The sequence below is a fragment of the Myodes glareolus genome, chromosome 8 (genome assembly GCF_982192425.1).
Source record: "Myodes glareolus chromosome 8, mMyoGla1.1, whole genome shotgun sequence".
In the NCBI taxonomy this organism is placed as follows: Eukaryota; Metazoa; Chordata; class Mammalia; order Rodentia; family Cricetidae; genus Myodes; species Myodes glareolus.
The window spans coordinates 69,295,241-69,311,936 of record NC_142033.1 but is presented as its reverse complement, the minus strand read 5'-3'; the positions used below and the strand labels follow the sequence as shown (position 1 = coordinate 69,311,936).

At 43.9% G+C, this 16,696-nt stretch overlaps 1 protein-coding gene across 2 annotated transcripts in view; it reads right to left on the bottom strand.

The window, feature by feature from the left end:
• Nucleotides 1-13,108, bottom strand: part of Kiaa0232 (KIAA0232 ortholog) — a 62,672-nt gene extending 49,564 nt beyond the window's left edge. For both annotated transcript variants that reach the window (XM_085691973.2, XM_085691975.2), the window contains exon 1: nucleotides 12,966-13,108. The gene's annotated coding sequence lies outside the window, so the exon portion shown is untranslated. The remainder of the gene's footprint in view (nucleotides 1-12,965) is intronic.
• Between the last annotated feature and the right edge of the window lie 3,588 nt (nucleotides 13,109-16,696).

Below are 16,696 nucleotides of genomic sequence, written 5' to 3'. Positions count from 1 at the left end.
TAGCACTCATGAGACAGAGACAGGTGGATCTTTGTGAGTTCAAGGCCAGCCTGGTCTTCACAGTGAGTTTCAAATCAGTCAGAGCTACATAGTGAGACATTGTCTCAAAAACAATTTTTTTTTCCTTAGCAAGTTTACCTAGAAAACAAACAAAAGAAGGTTTTCAGAAAATCTGTTATTGCAAAACATGATGAATCCTGTGGAGAGAACTGGCATGTAGGTGAAAGAATTCACCCTTCAGACCTGAGCAGAAAGGGACAACTGTCCGGTACACTGACAGTGCAGGTGCCAGAGCAGGAACAGAACGCCTGCCTACAAGACAGACTTACCACCAGTCAGCTGCCTGGAGGTGAGGGTCACTTGCAACTGGGGTGATCAGCCAAGCAGTTCTTGCCAGGCAAATGAAGGCAAATGAAATCAAAAAATTGGTCAATGTTATAAACCGGGGCTGCAGCTAACTGAAAGTTATCAATCAAATTAATTCATTCGGTTGTTTGAAGTGCCACAATTTTCCTTCCAGGACACTTTCTGAGCCAGTCTTGTACTGTAGAAATTGCTCCACAGGGACCTATCATCTTTCTGTTTTCTGAGACATAGATATTTCTCCACAAAACTTACTCTGTCAAAGTTGAAAAACATTTTATCATGTAAAATATTAGCTCACAGCATGCATATAATTTTTAATGTAAAACTGTAGCTTGTCAAAGTGCTTAGGTATAAAAACTACAGCTGCGAACTGTAAAACATATTAAACCTACATACATGCAGTCAAAACACTCACTCACATAAATAAAATGAAGAATAAGTTTTATGGACTGGAGAAATGACTTAGCAGTTACGAGAGCTTGCTGGTCTTCCAGGGGACTCCAGTCCAGTTCCCAGGCAACATCAGGCAGCTCACAGACACCTGTAATTCCAGCTCATACATTGGGCACTTGCACAAATGTGACAGACACACATATACACACATTCAAATAAAATAGAAAATCTTTTATTTTTTTTTAAAAAGAGTAAGCTTTCTAACAGCTACTAATACCCAAAACTGCATTATGCAAACTACACTGCAGCGGAAACCTCAGAAAGATGCTGCCACCAGCCCTCTCCATCATAAGGAAACGTACGCATCATTCTCATCAATGGGATTACCTATCTTAACCCTGAACCTCCAAAAACCGTGAGCCAAATCTTTTTTCTTTGCAAACAAGCCACCTCAGATACTTCATTAAAGCAATGAAAAAAAACTTGCTAATACGCACACACTATCCAACTTTAACTTTAGGCTTCTTATAACATTCCTTCAGAGTTCTAGCAAAAGTCTGCAACAAAAACAAAGACAGGTGTAGTGGCATAACTGTAACTGCAGCACCTTGGGAGGATGAAGCAGGAAAAGTCCAAATCTGGGGTTATAAATAAAAAACATCCTTATTACCTCTCCCGCCCACAGAAAAGCTGTAGTCAGACTCAATTTTGAAATAGTGATGCATTGGTTATTACTTCAAATATCCTTTGGAAAATACAGTTGAGTTAGAAACAGACTCCAGGGCGAAAGAAAAACAAATCCCCTCCTACTCATTTAAATGCCTCTGTCCCAATTACATAGTACTAACATGCATGCACGTCCATGCGCGCGCACACACACTGTACCTGAAAGTATGCTGTGGCATAGTTTTATTTTTACTCATTTACCCTCATGTGTTTTACATTCCACAGAACCAACTGACTCATGTTAAGTATTTACTTGGCCACATCCTCATAAACCTCCCCACACCCTACATTCTTATAACTCATTCATTCACTACTCAGGCTAGAAACACGCACACACAAAGACTCTTAAATATTCTGTATTTGCTGCCCCAATGCCTGTATTTGTAACACAGACACTAGCAATACAGCAAGTTCATCTGTTGAGACAATACTATCATTTCTAAATCTCTGTAGCAGATTTTAAGAGATTGGCAATACACGAGTTCCAATGATTAAGAAAAGAAATAAATGTAAAATAGCCCAATACAATGAACTACCACTAATATGCTACTTCAGGGAAGGAGCTCCATGTAATATTGGAACCAAATGGCGCCACTTTTGAAGACTTAATTAGTAAAGCACACACACTTAAATAGCATCATCATCATTTAAAGCATCAACATTCAAACATAATTTGTCACCTATCTGCTCCCAATACAAGAGGGGTGGGATGCTGATAAGACAATACAAGAGACAGAATGGTATGGACAAAGCTTAGCAACAGGGGAAAAACTGGGAGGTTTCAACAGTTACCCCAAATACATTTTGAAAGATTAAAGTGAAAAACAGCAGATAATATCTAACAACTCTGATTCTCCACTAACCTACCTAAGTCACATACAAAATCCTATTTATCTACAGACAAGCTTCCTCAAGATAGTTTAAGATTCCATATTGAATCTATGCAAAAGCCCTCTCCAGTTCATTCCTAAGCCAAAAAGGAAATGTAGATATAGCTGAAGAGGTGACGTTTACTTTATATACATGTGTTAGAATTAAATCTGTGGGCACTGTCATAATAAAGAAGTGCAAACAAACCCAGGTGCTGGTGGCGCAAACCTTTAATTCAGAAGGCAGAAGCAGGCAGATCTTTGTTGAGTTCAAGGTCAGCCTGGTCTACATGTTGAGGACCAGAAGTACATAGAGAGACCCTGTTTCAAAAAAAAAAAAAAAAGTAGTGTAAATAATAAACCAAGTCAATACTATGATCCGACTCCAGAATATCCCCGCAGGCTCTTGTTTAAATTGCTTGGTTCCCAGATGGGCAAAATTTTGGGAGGCTTTAGAAATTTTGGCAAGTGGAACCTAGCTGGAAGACTAGGTCATGGGAAAGAGGACCTAGTTCCTCGGGAGTATATTATCTATGACCATCCTATCTCACTATGTGCTTCATCATCCACCATGATATGAACAGCCTCTGCCACATGCTTCCATTTAACTTCCCAGCCATGTCTTCCTGACCTGAAAAACTGAACCCATGAGCCCAAATCACCTTTTTCTCTGTAATTTGTTTCTGTTGGGCATTTGGTCACAACCAATAAAAAATGGATAAGAAAAATGATGGTGGGGCCAGAAAACTTTTGTGGAAGGCTGAGTTTAAAGCTAATTGACTAGAAGTTAAGAAACAGATCAGTGGTTAAGAGCACTGGTTGATCTCCCAGAGGACCCTAGTTCAATTCCCAGAACCCAAAGGGTAGCTCACAACTGCCTGGAATCCCAGTCTCAGATGATCAAGCACTCGCTTCGGGCTTCCATGGGTACTGCTCACACCTGATAAACACACATGCAAGCAAAACAACTATACACATAACATAAAAATATAAAAATAAAGATCACAAAATCAAAAAGCTAATGGGCTAATTACTGTGACATAAGAGCATCTGGGCTAAGGCACTGTTGTTACTGAAGGCTTCTAGCCAGGTTTACAGTGAGAACTGACAGCAAACAGAACAGAGAATTTGACAAATATAAAATCTGCACAGAATAGAATTGAGCTGGAAGCTGCAGACAAAAAGTATGTGATTATTAGAGACTGGAAGCCAAGAGGTCTGTCACTGGACAATAAGAAATTGGCCAAACTCACCTATGCAGGTTGCAGGGGAATACAATTAAAAATTCCTGTGAAAGGCCTTCCTTTGATGGTAGCTGCTGCCTAGGGGAATGTTTTCCCAGGTCCAGCCATCCAAGCACTCAAAAACCTGCTACAGTTGTGCTCCAAAGAAGCCTGGTTACTGACTGAATTGGAGTTAAGCCACATGATGGATACAGGCTTTGCAGGTATGTAGAATGCTACTGTTACAGAAATATAGAGGCTTCTACCCAGATTTGTTAGGAAGGTCAGGCAATGTGTAACAAGGTCAGATTCCTTGAGAGACCATGCATAAAAGCTGTGAGGGTGGAGGGAAAAAGCCTAAGTCATAACAGACACCAAGATACTGGAGATGCCAGGAGCATAGAACATCTGCTGAAGAAAGATACCAAATGGAACCAGTGCAGTGGAGAGATCACCTGCAGTAGGATGGCAAGAGCTACCCAGGTCACTGAAGCTCGAATCACATCACCACCTGCCCAGGGAGCTACAGAACTTATTGTTTGTTAACCTGGGTTTCAACTTTGCTTTTGCCCACCCTTTCTTGCTATCCCTCCATTCTATCTCCTCCCTTTTAGGTGGTAATGTTTACTATGTCATTGTACACAAACGCATGTGATTCAGTTTTGACTTTACAAAGTGTTAAGTACTTTTCTCACTGTTGTGACACAGTATCTGACCAAAGCACCTTAAAGGAGAATTTGCAGTCCATCATGGCAGGGAAAGCATGGCTGCAGTACACAGTGACTAGTCACATATTGTCTGCAGACGGGAAACTGAGAGATGAATGATGGTGCTCCGCTGGCTTCCATTTTATCCTAGACCTCAATCTGTGGGATGGTACCACCCATGTTCAGAATGGATCTTTCCTCCTCAGTTAAACTTCTGTGAAAACACTCATTTCTTTCCTAATTCTAAATTTAGTTGAGTTGACAATGAAAATTAACATCACAAATAGACGGGCCAACAGCTAAGATGCTACTTTGAATCTTATAGAGACATTGGACTATTTTTTGTAAGTTTCTTATTTTTTTGAAATTACAGTATAATTATACCATTTCTCCTCTTCCCTTCCCTCCCTCCAAACACTCCCAGGCACTCTCTTGTTGTCTCTCAAATTCATAGCCTTTTATTTTATTTAATTGTTTAGATATACAAACAAATACATGTATATTTTTCCCTCAATATATAAATACAATCCATATAAAGTTACCTGTGTATCTATGGTCTCAGGGTTGGCCACTCGGCACTAGACTTTTGAACAATGTCAAAATGTTAAGAAGTTGAATTTGAATTAAAAACATTGTGTATATGAGATGACCATGTGCCCTGGGACATGAAAGACCAAAATTAAGAATCTGAATATGCAATATCCCCCACTGGCTCATGTTCTGAATGTCTGGTCCCTCATTAACAGTGTTACTTGAGGACTAGATGCTTCAGAAGGTGAAACTAGCTGAAAGAAGGAGGTCATCTGGAAAGGTTTATGCTATCCCTGCCCATTTCTTGTCTCAATTTCTGCTTGCTGGTTTGCTGTAATATGAACAGCCTCCACCATATGCTTCTGCCACCATGAAGTGAAGTGTTTCCACATGCTGTCCCCAGATGAACTAAAATCCTATGAAACCATGAGCCCAAAATTACTGAAATTGTTTTCATAAGGTACTATGGTAACACCAATACCAAAGTAGCTAAAGTACCAAGCTCTAGTGTTTTCTACATCTGTTCAAATGAGCTAAAAACTGTCACTTACTGATTCCTGCTATATATTGGACCCTGCACTAAGTCAAAAAATTCTCCCAAAATGCTACTTTGACCCAAGTCCTTTCCTTCTGAAATCACACTGCAAAGTGAGTCTGAGTTAATTCAGTCAAACATCTAATGAATGAGTACTGTGCAAAAAGATTATACTGCACATTAGAAAGAATCATCAAATAAGTCTCTTTTGTTCCCTCCATGCAAAACAAAAACAAAGAAACACAGAAAACCCTAAAATGTCATAAGCAAGCATCAACAACAAAACAACTTGAGGGACTAGACTAGACTTAATTGCTTAAGGTTCCGCAGTTAAGAGCGCTTATTGCTCTTATAGAAGGCCCAGGTTTGGTTCCCAGCATAAACACTGAGCAGCTTGCAACTGCCTATACCTCCATGGTGTGGGAGAATTGTCTGTATTCTGTCAATCATATTTTAATAAAACGCTGATTGGCCAGGCAGGCAGTATAGGTGGGAAAGCCAGACAGGAAGCAGGGGTGGAGCAAAGAGACTGGGAGTATTCTGGGAAGCAGGAAGCTCCTCCACAGTTCTGCCCAGACCACCGGAGAGGAAACATGTAAGCTGCCCAGCTGGAAAAGGTACTGAGCCATTATGGCTAACATAGATAATGATAATGGATTAATATAAGTTACAAGGACTAATAAGAAGCCTGACCTAATGGGCCAATCAGTTCATAATCTTATGGAGTCTTGTGATTGATTTTCTCTGGGACTTGCCGGTTGTGGGGTACCGGGCAGGGACAGAAACCCCAACAAGCCAGCCCCTCATGTTACACCTCCAGTTCCAGGAGATTTGGCCTCCATAGGCACCTGCACACATGTGATTCATGCAAATCCAAACATGCTCATAAAATAAATTATAATAATAATTAAATTGGAAAAAAAAAGCTTGAGACATCAGGTAGACACTATGTGGGAGGGCAAAAAGTTCATTCTTTCTGAAAATCAGGTTACAGAAGTACAAAGAAAGAATATGTCAGCCAAGTCTTCAAGATTTCAGTGGCATGAAGGGTGGAAAGGACAAAAACAGGAATGGGACAATCATGAGATAGCCAGCAATTTCATGTAGGATATAAGGTGCTGTGGCTTGAATCTGAAATGTCCCCCACAGGCACACATGCTGAATACTTGGCCTTCTGCAAATGAGTGGCACTGTACTGGGAAATGCTGGAAATCTTAAGGGGCAAGCTTTAGCTGGAGGAAGTAGGGCACTTTGATAGATCTTAGGGATATCTTATTTGTCCATCTCTCATCGCCCATGTCCTCTCCCCTTCTCTCTCTCTCTCTTCCTGGCTGTCAGGAGGTAAGAAACTTTGCTCCACCATATGTCCTTCCACCATGAGGGTACTGAAACTACAAACCAACACAAACCTTTCTCCCACTTAGTTGTGCTTGTCAGATATTTTGTCATGATGATTAAAGTCTAACACAGAAAATTGGTCCCAGAAAGGTGAGGTCATTGCTGACGGCTGTTGATGTGGGTCAGAAGCCTTTGACCTGGCCTTACAGCTGGAATATGAAAGACTTCAGAAAAACAAACCAAAGTCAAGAATGCTAGCAGCAAAGCTTAATGGACAATTTTGGTGGCTGCTTGAAGACCAGAAGCCACTAGGAATGTGAACAATAAAGACAGGTTTCAGATGGAAGCAAAGACTGCTGGAATCTGGACCAGAGACTGAACATGTTACATTATAACAAAATCAAGTCTAAATTTTATCCATTTCCCAAAACTCCAAACTCTGTGACAGGTTGAGTTTAGAAGTGACCCATTAGAAATGCCAAGGTAGCTGAGCATTCGGCCACGAATGAGTTTAGCTAATAGCTCCTAAAATTTACAAGATTTAAAAAAGCAAAAAATGCTGAAAAGTTTGCAACGTGGTCAGAAAAGTAGCAAAGGTAAAGTTGAAGCCAAAGAAAATGTGACTACTGAAATTAGAGTCAATATAAAAAAGTCAAGAATTAGTATCAAGAAAAAAAGGTGTCTTCTGGGCATCTCAGAAACTGGCCAGACTCCACACATCACAGGTTCAAGGGTAGTAAAACATAAACTAACTTAGAATACTTCCCCCTTGAGAAGAGAGCTTTAAGAACACCACGACCAGATAAGGCCAAGGCTACCTAGGAAGCTGTTTCCCCAGGATTTGTTTTACTATGAGGATGCTGTAGTTATGGGAGCCTGGTTACTCCTATAGCAGGCATTACTGAGTGATTTTGGGTTAGTAGGCAAGAAAAATACACTTAAGGCTTCCACCCAGATTTCAAAGAAATGCCTGAGAGGTCAGGAAATGTGTGATAAAATTAGGGTCCCTGAACTATGACAGCCGAAGATGGCATTGAGTGGGACCAACCCAAGAGAGGCCATATGGGTTGCATGCAAACAGTAAAGTCAAATGGGCAGAGCTGTCCAAACCCGTTGAAAGTCACAACACACTTCAGATAACAGACTTGGAGCAACAAGCCTTAAAGTTTGCCCTGTTGGGTTATGATCTTGCTTTGTTCAATCCTCACTGGTTATTCTGCTATGCTTTTTAGAATGGTAATTAATGTTTACTCTGTGCCCCTTTGTAAGCAATTTTATTTTTTTATTTTACTGGGACTTGTAACTAAGCGACTGCCTCAAGTCTCAGAAGAGACTTTAGACTTGGGACTTTTGAGCAATATTAAAATACAACACATTAGGACTCATGAAATAGAGTAAATACATTTTGCATTATGAGGTGCCCAGGAACCTTTGGGGACTGGGGTGGAATGGATCAGTCTCATTTGAACATTCAGTCTCCAGCTGAGGGCACTATTTTTGAAGGTGCTGAAAACATTAGAAGGTGAAACTTAGAAGAAAGAAGTAGGTCACTGGAAGAGGGTCCTTGGGGTATCGGTCTTTGGCCCCTATCTGTCTGTCTTTCACTGCTCCTTGGCTTCCATTAGGTTGAGATCTTTCAGCCACCATGCCTTTCATGATAGGAACATGAAAGCTCAGAAACACTGAGCCAAAATAGAGCTTCCCTCCCATAGGTTTTTATACCAGGTGTTCTGGGAGCTGCCTAAGCTATGAGGTAACAAGAAAGCATACAATTTCAGATGTAATTAAAAGAATAAGCACAGGTGGCAATGCTTTTAGAGTGCATTATTAACCTTTCAACACTGTCTCTTAGCCAAGGGAAAAGAGTGTGCATTCTTCCTTCCCTAAGGACTGGTGATAGTTTCAGACAGCGGGGCAGGGAACCAGGGAGGAAAGAGATCAAGGAAGACTGATAAAGAAAAAAAATACATAAACCCCCCCCCACACACACACAGACACAAAATGGGTGGTGGTGGTGTATGTCTGGAGGCAGAGGCAGGTGGATCTCTGGTCTATAAATCAAGTTCCAGGACAGGTAGGGCTGTTACACAGAGAAACTCTGTCTCAGAAAAACCAAACTAAAACCAAGCCAAACTAAATACTGCATAGAGGGCAGAGAATGTAACTTAGTTAGCAGAATGTTTGTCTAAAATGAAAAAAGGAGGTGAACAGGAACAACAGAAGTATAAATGCAGAGCTGGTAAAAATCTGGTACCCGGGGCTGAAGATACGGCTCAGCAGTAAAGAATCTCTACTGCTCTTTAAGAGGACTAGAGCTCAGTTTCCAGCTTCCAAGTCAGGTAGATCACAACTGCCTGTAACTATGCTCCAAAGAAATCCAACACTGTCTTCTGACCTCCAAGGGAAGCATATGCATATATGCACACACACACACAGACACACACACACACACACACATAAATAAAAATAAATCTTTCCTTTAAAAAGCTGATCATCAAAAAAGAAGCCCCCAGGGCCAGAAAGATGGCTCAGGGATTTGTCAAGCAAACCTAGAAACCTGAGTTCAGTTCCGAGAACTAAGATCACAACAAAGCAAAAGACAAGGTGAGACTTCTCGATTTGCATAAAGACTGAAACTCGAGTCTCTCCAATCCAGTACTAATGGATTAATGAGTAAATTTTCTCAAAAGTAGTAATGTTTTATTGTGGAGGGCCGGACCACATTCTCCATTGCTTCTAGGAACAAAGGTAGAGATTGACCTCTGTGACCCCAAGGTGTGGCGGTACACTCCTTTAGTCCTGATGCCTGGGCAGCAGAGGCAGATTGACCTCTGTGACCTCAAGGCATGGTAGTACACACCTTTGGTCCCAGTGCCTGGGAAGCAGAGACAGGCAGATCTCTGTGAGTTCAAGGTGATGTAGCACACGCCTTTAATCCCAGTGCATGTGCTTGTTAACTCTCTACCGCTGCGTCCCTGCCTACTCCCGAGGCATCATCTGGGATAATGGGCAGCGGACCAATCCAAGAGTGACACGTCAGAAGCGAGGACTGTTTCCTTTATAAGGGCTGGGTTCCCCTCATTCTGGGTCTCCGCCATGTAAGCTTATGCTCTCCCTCTCAAGACGCATAAAGCTTTACTGCAGAAGAATCCTAAGTGTCCCGCGTCGTTCTTGCGGGCGAGACGGTAGCGCGGGACATTTTATATTAAATTTCTCCCCCCCAAAAAATTAAGAAAAAGCATGTCATCTATCAAGAAAGGATTACCCTTCATACAAGGGAGTGTTTTCAGCTTGGACTCTGGTTCTCCTACCCACAACATGGGGCAGAATACAATCACTTTGCAGAGTGACAGTTCAGAAACAGATGGCAGAGTGACAGCTTTGCTCAGGACATATTATGTGAGCAGCCAAAAACAACTGCACAGAAACCTTTTAAATAGTAACTACCTTTGATGTGGTAAAACTGCATTCCCAACACTTTAATTGGTGTTAATGCTTTATTAAAATTACATGTAATATGTTCAAAACTGGCAGACTTTTATTTAGCAAACATTGGCACATATCCATATGTTTAAAGCCCCCAGCAAGATGTTAGGAGTAAAACAATTAACAAGAGCACCATAGTCAGAGTTTAATGTCTTCTGGCCTCCAAGGGAAGTATATACACACAAGTATAATAATGGGAAGGAAAACCAGAAGACAAGGTCTACAGGAAGGAGGAATTAATTCTGAAGGCCTTCCAAAGGCTCCAGAGAGGATACGGTATCTTATAAGTACTTTTAAAAACTAGAGAAAGTGTAAGTTAAGGGGCACTCAGGTCAGAAGAAAGAGTATATGCATCAAGAAAGTCTGAAACTGTTTGGCATGTTCAGAGCAGTAACGTGTGTAGAAAGGGGCAGGGGGCTGGCCAGTACAGGATGACAGAAGCTGAACTGCCAGGGGTTTCCAACACTCTGTTGGTACATATAACTACATTCTAAACCCCAAATCACAGGTACTTAGAAGCTTACAGGGCCAGAGGCTGGCATGCGTTTGGGAAGAGAATCCTGGAAGTCAGGCAAAGTAGAGGGAAAGCAATAGTGGCCTAAAGACAAGTGACTGCTTTCAGCCAGTAGGGGAATCTGAGGACTTAGAAATAGCAGCACTAATCCAGCATTTTAGGAGCTTGAGTGTGGATGGAATTACTTCATATCATTACTGCTTATCCACCCTGCAAGACAGGGATCACCATTCTTCCCATTTCACAGAATGACAGAACTGGCTCAGAGGCCACTAACTGCTCCAAGTCAAATGATACAAAAACAGGGGCAAAGCTCAGGCTCAGTACATTTCCACACAAATGAGGAATATACAAGTTCACCGCTTTTAAAGAGCCCTAGGATACAATCAGGCACAGAAGAAAGATACATGCCCACTGGGGACAAGCTAAAACACCTTTTAAGTTTCTTAAATGTTCGTAATTTGTATATCAAATAAACTGGTCATGCTTTAAAAAGCTTTGCCTTATGTTGCCATGTTAAAAATCTGCACCCTTATGTTCAAAGAACAATACATGATCTCCATAACACTTAATAAGAGCAAAACTCTCCTCTTGATATTTCACTGGCTAAGGTGGCACTTTCTTAAGTAAAAATAGGCTCATGGAAAACCTGTTACACTCAAATTAAAGCCCTATTTTATTTTAGGTTCTGAGAATCTAATCCTGAGCTTCACCTGGGCGACATCCCCAGCTCTAACTACTTTTTAAGAGATTAAACATTTGTGACTGGCTCAGTCAGGAAAATGTTGGCCACACAATCTCAAGGCACAAGTTCAGATTCCCAGGTGCTACAGTGCATGCTTTGTAATCCCAGCACTGGGGAGGCCCAGATGGGAGGATCCTTGAAGCATACTAGCCACCTGATCCAGCCCAAATGGTGAACTCAGGGTTCAGTGAGAGAGCCTGTCTGTGGAGCTGAAGGTTGGTGGCACATGACTTTAATCCCAGCATTTTTGAGACAGAGGCAGGCAGATCTCTAGAGTTCTTGGCCAGCCTGGTCTACCTAGTGAGACCCTGTCTCAAAATATAAGCTGTAGAGCAACTGAAGACACCTGATGTTGATCACTGGCCTTCACACATACACTCACACACACACACACACACACACACACATATATGACCATATACACAGGAATACATACATAATCACAATTATTTGGATAAGAGAAGATAATAGGGATACGTGATAAAAGTACATTATATATAAATATGCATGTATTTGTGAAATAATAAAATTTTAAAGTACATTATTTGGCAAGAACAGCAACCGAATCTAAGATAATAAGTATTCATTGCAAGGAGCCTCCATGGGCATTTCAAAGGCACAGTTCCAGAATGGTTTTTGTCATAAAGATCCTGAGACCTAGTTACGAATGGTTCAGCCCGAAATATCTGCGGGCGAATATTTGACCTTCAGCATGCAGAGTGACAGGCATGTTTTTCCTCCCTTTAAATCTGAAGTCTCAAAAACCGACAAAGTGTTGTGCAACGGCTCCTATACTGTTAGCAGAAATCCTGCGTGGGGTTTTCGTTGCTTAGTCTTTTTCATGGCATCACCTGTTATCCAAACTGCTCGTCCCCAGCTCCTCAGCAATCCTCTCCCACCGTTTCTTTAGCAAGCCAAGACTCAGAAGTGGAAAATGCATTGTCAGTTACTTGGGCAACGAGGCAAAGTCTGCGATGCAGGTGATGAGAATCAAGAACCCCATCTAGTAAAAGACTCCAGAGTCGCATGTCCCCCTCCCCAGCTTATCTCCTTTCCACTTTCTCCTGGTTAAACCTTTAAGGTTTGTCTACAGAAGGACAAACACTGAAGGGAGGGGCTGCCAGGTTCGGGGGGTCTGCTTCCTAGAGCTCAGCCAGCCTGATTCTGGGCCGGCGGGAGACGCCGGGAGGTCCCGGTACGCCGGCCGGAAGCCGGGCCGCGAGGGTACGGGCGGCGGCGCGCTCAGGCCGGCGGCTCCAGGGGACTGTCATTTCTGCCCTCGGCCGTCACCTTCGCCGACCCCGCGCCATAGGCCCGCGCGCCCGCCACTCACCGCGCCGCGCCCGCCCCCGGCCGCCGAAGGACAAAGCTGAGGGCGCGGGGCGAGGCGAGGCCGCTGTCCCTCAGGCCGGGCCGCCTCAGCCCGTCGCGGCCCATTGTGCGCACTCATCTCACGCCGCCCTCGGGGTCCTCGGGCCCGGCGTTTCTCGAGCTAGTCACCCGCTATGGTCCCGCTCCCAGCCCCCGCCTACCTGCCAAGATTGCCGGGCGGGAGCCTCTCCTTGTGCTCCGAGGGTTGCAGGCGGCTGCCGAGCTCCGGGCGGCCCTGGCCTGCGCCTTACGTAAAGCGGCGGCTGCAGCGGCGGCAGTGGCCCCAGCGCCTGGCGGCGGAGGGCGGGAGGCGGTGCGCGGCAGCGGCTCCGCTGCGTTACCTGGCAACGGCCTCAGCGCCCCGCCAGCCAGCGCCGCGTTCCATATCCTTCCGCCCAGGCGCCGGGATTACATCAGCGCGCCGGGGCGCCGCCCTCGTGCCGTGGGTGGGGAAGCAGGAGGCGCAAAGGGCAGGAGGCCGACCTGGGGATCTGAGACTGTGAAGCTTTACCAGGTCCTGAGAGTCGGCGCCTGGGTCGATGACTCCCACCAATGCAGAGAACCCCACATACACGCACCCCCCGTACACCCACGCTTTTCCTCACAGGCTTCACCTGTCCGCGCCCCCTTCTCACCGCGTCCTGGGATGGCTGGAGTGGGCGGCTTAACATAAAGCCTTCAATTTAAAAAAAAAAAAAAGCGACATGGCTTTTTTATGTGATTATTAAGTAGGCAAAAAATAAAAGACATTCTGGAAGATTCGGAAGTGGGAGCCAAAAATGCGCACTAACCTTTTAGTCAAAGTCTCTTTCCTCCTACTCACCTTCCCTAAATGTGACTCCTAGGCTCTTCTAGAAAAGCAGATATAGATGTCAGAGGTACCAGGAAGGAAAGCCTGGGATGTGTCTACTGTACAAAGGCAAGAACAGGTCCAGAAGTGACCTGTGCAATCGTGTTCATTGGATTCACTGAACACCCTTAGGCACCAGGCCCTGCTCTTAGTTTCAGCGCCTGAGACCCGAAGTTCCCAAACTCCACTCACAGCTTGTGGGAGGAGCAGAGAACTGGAAGTTCTTTTCTGCTAAGGTAGGCTGGACTCTAGCCAGGGTCAGGAACCTAAAAGAGCTGTTCTTTCATTGAGTCCACGCTGTGTCTGCAAACACCTTTTAACTCTTCCCAAGGACCCCAGGGTAAAGCCTTACTGGCCCATTTCACTGGTTAGAAGTGAGACACAGAACAGGCTGTCAGTGAGTGGATGGGGTCTCTGGATGGAGACAGGATTTGAGCTTAGGCCCTTGGCTCTGATATGGGGGAGAGGGGCAATCTTTTCCTTTGCCCAATTCTTCCCCTTTATCAGCTTGCTCCCATTCTTGTTGCCTCAGAGGTTCATCTCAGGTAAGCCACAAACCACAGTCTATTTATTTAGTACACATCTTTTGGTTACCTGTTCTAGACCTGACTCGTGGCTAGGAAGCCAGTGGGACTCCCATGACATGGGGAGAAAGTGGGAAATCCAGAGCCATCTAGAAGCAAGGGGGGGGGGGTGCGACCCCAGGAGCCAGGGTGCTACGGTCCAGTGAAACATTTTCCAAAGTATGAAGAATTTTGCACACATTTTTGGTACATTCATAACATTTCTGTCTCTAATCTGACCTTAGGTAAAGGCATGTTAGTAGTACAGAAGTTTCAAAATCGTAACAATGTGTCTCAAGTATCTGAAAGGAAAGAAAGCATAGCCACTTTGTAGCTACACCATTTCTTGACTGCTTTCTGTGAGTGTGTGTTCCTGGGGTGTTTGTGGGCAAGCACACGTGGAGGCCAGAGGGTAACATCAGTTATTTTTAATCACCCTCCACCTTATATTTTTAGATTTATTTATTGGTGTGTGTGCATGTTCTCAGCTGGAGTGTGGGGTCAGAGGACAACCCACGGGAGTCAGTTTCTGTCCTTCAACCATGTGAATTCCAAGGGTCAAACTTAGGTCCTTGGGCTTGGCAGAAAGCTCTTTTACCCACTGAGCCAGCTCTTATGGGTCCACTGTCTCTTTTACTTTTTTATTTGTACTTCGAGACATAGCCTCTTGTTGAACCTAGAGCTCATTAATTCAGCTGGACAGGCTGGCCAATCAGCCCCAGGGGTCCTCCTTTGTTCATTCCCCAGTGCTTTGTGTTTAAAGGTGTGCACTTCTTAGGCCAGTTGTGGCGGCACATGTCTTCTATCCTAGCACTCAGAAGGCAGAGGCAGACAGATTCTGAGTTCAAGGCCAGTACTACATAGAGGGTTCCAGAACACCTAGAGCTACATAGTGAGATCCTATCTCAAAACAAAAAGAAAAAGAAAAAGGTATGCTCCCTGTTCCCACTTATTTTTTAAGTGTGAGTGCTGGGGACCCAAACTTAGCTTCTCATACTTACTTGCAGATGTTCTCACTAATTGTACTGTCTCCCCAAACCCCCAACTTTATTTTTGTTACTGAATCACAGGCTGGTTTTTCATAAACCATGGACTACTAGAACTTTCTAAAGTTTTAGGAAGAAGTTCAAAGAAAAATTCATAGTGAGTAGGACTTAAGATGAGGAGGATTTGGTGGCAGTAAGGAATTTCACACAACCCTGGAAGTGGTTTCCTTAAGGAAATCCTCCCTGTGATTCAGATTGCATTGGTCAAAAGTTCAGGAAGGCTTGCAAACTCCAGCCTCAGGACCTGTGCACTTGCTGATGCTTTGCACAGCCTCTCCAGATCTTTGCCGCGCTGGCTCCTTCTTGTTCCAGAGTCAGGTGTGTCGGCTATCCAAATATACTTTCTCTGATGAATGCACAATTTATAGCAGTCTACCTTTCCAGTCTTGTATTGTTTCTTAGCTCCCAGTTCTTATCAATACTTGAGAGTATCTCATTTGTGCGTTGGTTTTCCTATCAAGACCCTTTTTCTGGGAAAGCAGGGTTCATTTCCATGGGGTTCATTTCTGCAATCTGGACTTCTATGTCCTTTTACTTGCCACTCTGCACACTGTCTTCCTTAAAGTTTCTGGGTACAGATCAGCAGAGGTAAACTCAGGATAACTGCAGCTCTGGTGCCATGGCTGTGGTCCCCTGGGAACACAAAAGAGGCCAGAGGCCTCTAGCTGAAACAAAGTGACAGAGGAAGAGGCAGTGGCAGAGCCTCCTCCTTCACTGTGTTTTTCAAAAAAAAAAAAAACAATAACAAAAAAACTATCATATCAAAGTTGCTCTCTCTCTCTCTCTCTGTGTGTGTGTGTGTGTGTGTGTGTGCATGTGTGTGAAAGAGAGAAAAATATCATTTCACTTCTCCAGGTTCAAGAGCACCTACCACTGTGTCTGACCCCTGCACAAGGACACATCAGTGATAGGTGAAGATGACAGCCCCTCCCCATCGTTTGACTCTGATATTCTCAGCCCTAGTGGGGATCCTAGAGAACCCCTGCTGAGGCAGAGTTTGATACATATATGCCCGGAGAACAACAGGCTGGAGTTGCAGGGTGATTTGTAACATTCAGTAGCACTCTGGTGGGTTGAAGGCAGGGCCAAGCCTCCTAAAGTCTAGGATCTTCCATACGTCATCTCACTTCTCATGCCTCAGCTTCACCGTCTATACCGTAAGGCACTTAGGGAGGATGATTTTGAAAGCCCACCCTGCCCTTTCTTTTCTTTGCCTGTAAAACCTTAGAAATTAGTTTTTAAGTGAAGCAACACTGATTAAGGGGATTGTATTCAACATTCCCTATAACCAATACTAACGACGCCCACGTTGTTATACATACCATCTTGTACTCTACCTCTGCCGCCAGAGGGGTTCTCCATCCTTTGCAGCTACAGGTTGAGGCTCCAGAGAGGTTTGTAGCTTCTGTTGAGTCACACAGTGAGTAAGCCGC